This window comes from Bactrocera oleae, chromosome Y (genome assembly GCF_042242935.1).
Source record: "Bactrocera oleae isolate idBacOlea1 chromosome Y, idBacOlea1, whole genome shotgun sequence".
NCBI classification, from domain to species: Eukaryota; Metazoa; Arthropoda; class Insecta; order Diptera; family Tephritidae; genus Bactrocera; species Bactrocera oleae.
Genome location: NC_091542.1, coordinates 3495325 through 3501745, shown reverse-complemented (window position 1 = coordinate 3501745; position 6421 = coordinate 3495325). Strand labels below are relative to the sequence as shown.

General features: G+C 38.8%; 1 long non-coding RNA gene across 1 annotated transcript; it reads left to right on the top strand.

Moving 5' to 3' along the window:
• The first annotated feature begins 366 nt into the window (after positions 1-366).
• Positions 367-4037, top strand: LOC138858296 (uncharacterized). Its single transcript, XR_011397445.1, has 3 exons — positions 367-414; positions 768-815; positions 3984-4037. It is a non-coding gene; the product is annotated as an uncharacterized lncRNA (long non-coding RNA).
• The last annotated feature ends 2384 nt before the right edge of the window (positions 4038-6421 follow it).

Here is a 6421-nt window from a genome sequence, read left to right as displayed (position 1 = left end):
ATACTGGTCCCTTTATACCCACCTAAAAAATCGCCCTCCTGATCCCATAGCATATCCTATCTCATATTCCATAACATATATATTGATCCATGATTTGGATATCTAGAAAAATTAACATACATTTAACCTTGTACAGACTATAGTTTTATGTCGAAAATATGTAAAGTTGGTCCATAAATTAGCTAAACTCCAAGATACGTAATATATAATATTATATGATTTTATCTCGCTCGCTTTGGTTCTTGCAAGTTGTAAGAGTATAAATTATTTGGTTACACCCGAACTTAGTCCTTACTTACTTGTTATTTATGACTTATAACTTAATGAGGATTCCCTAATTAATTTATGTTAATTTTTCATTATCAGTTTCGTTCAATTGATGGTGGGGAATATTTAACAACAGCAACAACTAGTGTAAGTTCAAATACTTAATAAATAGATGTAGTAATAAAAACTGATGTTAAATTTATGTTGACGATACGTTAAAAGTTTTTATTTAAATGCGATTCACGTTTTTATTCCTTTCACTAAAACTTTTCATTATCTGCAAAAAGTTCAATCAAGTTTTTCTAAACTGAATTTAGTTAGTTATGTTGGATATTTGTATGAGCAATATATATTTGTATTGATTAATTGGAATAATTTAATTAAGTCTGATGTAATTAATAGTATTCATATTCTTATTTCTTTTATGAAATAGTGCATTCAAAAGCACATACATATTTATTATCATCCAAATAACTTTAAATAATATTATTAATTATCAGCTACGTCCACATAATGGCGGAGAAGATTCGACAACTGAAATCAAAAATGTAAGTAAAACTCAAGGAAATATTATATATAAAACAGTAACTACAAACAGTTTTTCAACGTCTCTAATTTAAGTGCTCATTTATCTCCGTCTCAGATGATGCTTTTCTTGCAGGGCCTATCACAGAGACTTTGAAAAACTATCGAAATAATCAATACTCATTACAATTAAAAAAAAATTTTTTTTAAACCGAGACTAGGTGATGGAATTTTTAATACCTTGTGCGAAAATAAGTTTACGTACAATTGTTAATGACGAAATAAAGTTTTAGAACTATACAAGAACTCATACTTTCCAGTATGCTCACCAAAAAGTAAAGAGTAGTCTTGTCGAAAAACTGTAGAGTAAAGTATTTAATATATCCATGCGAAGGAAATGTATATGGGCGCCTGCTTTAAACGTATTTGCCAGCAGATGTTCTTAAGGTTCAGATTATAAATATACCTCACTCGTCGTAACTTGTCTAATATGTGTTGCATCCTATACGTCAGGTATAATACAATCGGCGCGCTTTGTGGGTTCGATACATCCCTTCGTTAACAGCACATTGATTTCGTCGTTGATGATAGCTTACATCCCTCGAGTTTTTTAGTTTACGAGTTTTATTGCGCTTCGTTCTACTGTGTTTTAGTACTCGGCTATTTGATATAGTTACCTAGCATTTCTGATGACATGGTCTAGAAGGCCGCTGAATGCTAAGCATCTGGAGCTGTAAGCAGTACCTGGTGACCTCCGCTGGACGCTCTAACTCCCATGCTCTCCAGTGTATCTAATTCGAGTATGACGTCTTCTATCCCGTCGGCTATTTGTAATTCCATAGCTACGGTTACCTTCTTACCATTTCCGGTTGCGTCCATATGTCCAACAACTCGTGACAATACAAAACTTTTAGAGGCGCCAGTGCCGATGAGAGCGTATACCTAGACGTGTTCCTGACGCATAATTACTGGTGGTTCGAAGCTGAGTTTTGTGGGTTCCCCCGCCTTGTCTCTGGCGGAACCCTCGGCCATTTCCCAGTTATTCTGCGAGTGTGATAAGTTCGGCTAGTGTCTCGAAATCTCGACGCCGAATGTAGAGTAGATAATGAGTGTGGCTATTTCGAAAAATCTCCTTTCAATCGCTATTCCTGGTTCCGGATAGCGAAAACATAGTCTTTGTATTTTTCGCGCACGTGTTGTCTTCGTTGCCGTATGTCATCTTCGAGGCGTTCGAAGTAACGTGCTAGTAAGAAGAAACGCAAAAAAGAACTATTTTGAAAGTAATCCAACTCCAACAGTGTTCGTTGTTGTTGCGATACTAATGGAGAGCATGGTTCTTGGAAGAAGGTGTATGTCTATCATGTATACTTCGGTGAGCTCACCCAATCACTCGATGAACTCTAATGGGCTTCGCCCGCCCTTTTTTTTATGTAGATTCCAATCTTAAAATATTTATAGTATTTCGGGCTTCTATGTGGTCAACGCCCAAACACTCAGTGAAGGAGATTCATTCATTAATGTTATACGATATGAAGGGCCACTACTCGAGAGCCAATTGTAACGAAACTTTTTGCTGTTCTGCTTCTTGTAGTTAGCTGAGCTATACTCGTCGTGTCCAGAGTCGTTTTAATAAATTTGTAAACTATGGGACTTTTCATAAATCTTACTTTTTTTTATGTTTTCATATATTTAGAATTCCTCGTACTTTAAATATATAAAATGATATCTTCCGCGTTGTAGTGGCGTCTCCCAAGGACAGCGCTATGGCAGAGTAACGGTTTAGCTTGTCGCGTTAGCGCATTACTATCACGGACAGCAGTAGCAACATACGCGATGCCAAGCGTGGAGCAGGTCAGAGGATCGCCTCACTTCCCTCTTCACGCGTGACTTCCAGTCTTCGTAAGTTAAAAAGCGAAATGCCTGCTAGAGATTCGATTCACTGCGATACATGTCGGCGCTCGTATCGGCTGTGGCGGCGACTCTGTGCTGTATGACCGCGCTCGAGTAGGCGACAGTGACTTTCTGCTGTGTATGTCCGCGCTGGTATAGGCGGCGGGAATGCTGTGATGTCCGCACTCATATAGTCTGCGTCTACTCCCTGCTATTTAACTCGTGTTGTACTGGGGCGTGACTGCTGCATAACCGTGCAAAATCCCGAACCACAGTAAACAGTGTTTCCGACCGCAATGTTAAGGATTAAGTTGGTAAGAGGATCAACTCACGACCCAGCTTACCTTTAAAGACGGTGTTCTCAAGTTAGGGCACCAAGACTAGCCCGAGGATCGATTGACAGCTGCGTCTAATGTCGGAAGTATGTACGCTACTTGTTATTTGGTTTACGTGGCGTGATTTTACTTTAAGGTCCGTATGAAGTTCCATAAGTAAGATATCTTCGAAAGATTAACTAAACATACATATAACATTGGGTGGACGAAAATTAGTGAAATTGATCCACAAAATACACATACTACCATATACTAAATAAATAATTTTCGATATTTCCCCGGCTTTGCTCTTTGCCAGTTGCAAGGGTATACAATGGTTGGTTACACCCGAACATAGCGATTGCTTACTTATTATTTATGCCTATAACTTTATGAGGATACCCTAATTAATTTATGTTAATTATTCAGTATCAGTTTCGTTCAATTGATAGTGGAGAATATTCGAATACTGCAACAAATAGTGTAAGTCAAAATACTTAATAGATAAATGTCGTAATAAAAACTGACGTTTATATAGAAAAACTCTTGGTAATGCATTGAATAAAAATGCTGCTTCGCTCCGTTTTTGTTTCCCGTGTCTTTAACATGGTAGACTACATTACTTTTAACATTAACTCCATATAACTATATCTAAAAATTATTAACCTAAGTATATATTTCCTTACATTGAAAGATATATATTTAAATATGATTCATGTTTCTAGTTCTTTCATTGATACTTTTCATTACCTGCAAAAAGTTTAATAAAGGCTTTCTAAACTAAACTAAGTCTCATTCCAATATATTTGTATGGACTAATTTAAATAAATCAAATACATAAGTCTGAAGTAATAAGTAATATTCATTTTTACTTCTTTTGTAACTAGTAATAACTAACATACTATATAAAAGTACATTAATATTTATTATCATTCAAATAACTTTTAGTATTAATTATTCCTAATTATTGCTGTGTTAAATTTTCAGTATCAGTTACGTCCACATAATGGCGGAGAACCTTCGACAACTGAAACCAAAAATGTAAGTAATACTTAAGGAAATATATAAAAAATTACAAGCAGTTTTTCAACGTCTCTAATTTAAATGTTCGTTTATCTCCGTCTCAAATGATGTGTTTCCAGCAGGGGTTAATCCCAGAGGCTTTAAAAATGTTACGAAATACTTAATACTTAATACGATTTTAAAAATCCAACTTTATAAATCGAGATTAACTAGCTGTTAGAATTTTCAATACCTTTCTCAAAAATAAGTATAGGTACTGTATAAAAAATATGTTAATTTCCACCAGATAAAAGAAGACGTCTTGATCTTACAACAGTCTGTTACGGAATAGGTCGCTTCTTTATTGAATTCCTTCATAGCATCTCGCCACATGATACATATGTTCATACATATATGGATAGTTTGAATGTTTCAATTTTATATTTACATTCCCTACGCTAGAATGGAAAGCAAGCAATGCTAAAAGGAGGACACAATTATACTGATCATTCAGCATTCAGCAAACAGCTGACTGGTATTGGTTTGGGTCCTTGCTAATTATGCGCAGGACTGCATTCTAATGTACTTAAATCTTGAACATCTTGCCCGGCTGAACCCTCGCGGTTCAGTAATTCTTCTGCGGGACCTGTTAGACGGCGTAATTTTTGCACCGGTCGCTGGCACCACTGTTTAATAGCTGTTTTGTCGTTATTAGTGTAACTGTGTAATAAAAAGACGGTAAGCGTTTTACTTGCCAATATACATGTTCTAGCCATTCCTACGCAGCTTCCCATGTATAAATTATACTTCGGTTTCCTCAGACCGCAAATACGCACTCCATTAACCCATGGTTTCTGAATGAGGACAAATTCGACAGAGCGGCTTGCATCCTCTTCCATTGGGCTCCCGGAAATTTTCCTTCGGGATCTCCCTCATCCAGCACCGCAATGCTAATACGATTCCGGGTCACATTAGCAAAAGATTTTGCGGGCGTCACGCCTTTCGGTCTCTTGATTGACGGCTTATCCTCTTCAGCTGACTTTTGTCTTTTAGTTGCCACTGCTGCCGCTTCCAGCTAGAAGTTGGGTAAGACTGCTCTGGCGCATCTAATAGATTTCTGGAGCTCTTTTGTAAGCTCCTGATTGGCTGGCGGTTGCATCTCCACCTTCCTCAGCAAGTGTGTGGCGCGTCGCTTCTCTGCATACTTTGCATTCGCTAGCAGTACCTCCCTCCTTCCTCTGTTTAGCAACCAAGCCTTGGCTAGAGGAGTTGGCATTGGCTGCTGTATGCTTCCTGGTGCCAGCTTTGGCTTCTACTCCATTAGTAGTGCTTGTCTTTGCTCCAGGACCAAGCTTCGCTATTGTCCTCTCTTCGGCTGTTGAAGCCGAGTTCGAGTCCGCACCATACGCTGCTCTTTTCTGTGAACAACTCGCACAGAAGGTCTAGACCCAAAGGTCTAGAGCCAAAGAAGTGTATATTATTTAACAAATCAGTATCAAATGATTAAGTTAACATCGAGTGAAAATTATAAATACGCATAACTGCTGTACTTTAAAAACATTATGTAATGCTAAACAAGAAAACTGTTTATGTGTTTTTGCAAATATTTAAAACTCAGTCAGATTCAACTAACATACGTGTATTTATTCCAACCCTTTGGAAGTATTACACTCACCACTCACTCTTCAATATCGTTTCGCAATAATTTAATAAACTTGAATATTTTTCGCAACAATTGAATAAACTGAATTCTAATATATTTAACACCCACTTAATACAACGTCACTTGCGACGCAGCGCAAAAAATTTAAAAAAATAGAAAAAAGGATTGATTGTCCGGCTCAGGCCCGATACTTCAACGGGAATCAGAACGATGACGAGATGTCCGCTTCGAATTTTGATACGCAAAAGAGGCCAACCGCTACCCGTGTTTTGGTTTTGTTGATGGTTGGTGGGGTGATCGCCGGTGTGTTGGATATCCTGGGTGGTAGTGTCGTTGTGTGAGGTGTATGTTGCGTTAGGTGAGGTGGTGAATGTTGCGAGAAGTGATGTGGTGAATGTTGCTGATGTGTGATGTAGATTGTGTTAGTTGATGTGTAGATTGTGTTAGGTGTGTTGGCGTGTATGTTTTCGGGACGACGGAGGCTCATTTAGCCATCCCGTCCCCCCTAGGCGAATATTAGCCTAGCAGACGCTGAAGTTGTTGTTGTTGTCAGCCCAGTGGCACGGCGGGGTGGTGGCCGAAGCTGGTTATGCCGCGTAATTGCTTCGTTGCGTGGGCGCCAGGAACGCGGCTCCGGAGGGGGGTCCAATGGGCGAGGTCGTGCTGATGCGTGTCTGGGGAGTCGCCTGACTATGCCGCTGCGGTGGGATTCAGTTAGTCGACCACTGTCGCGCCTCGCGGTGCGGTGAAGGAGTGTGTG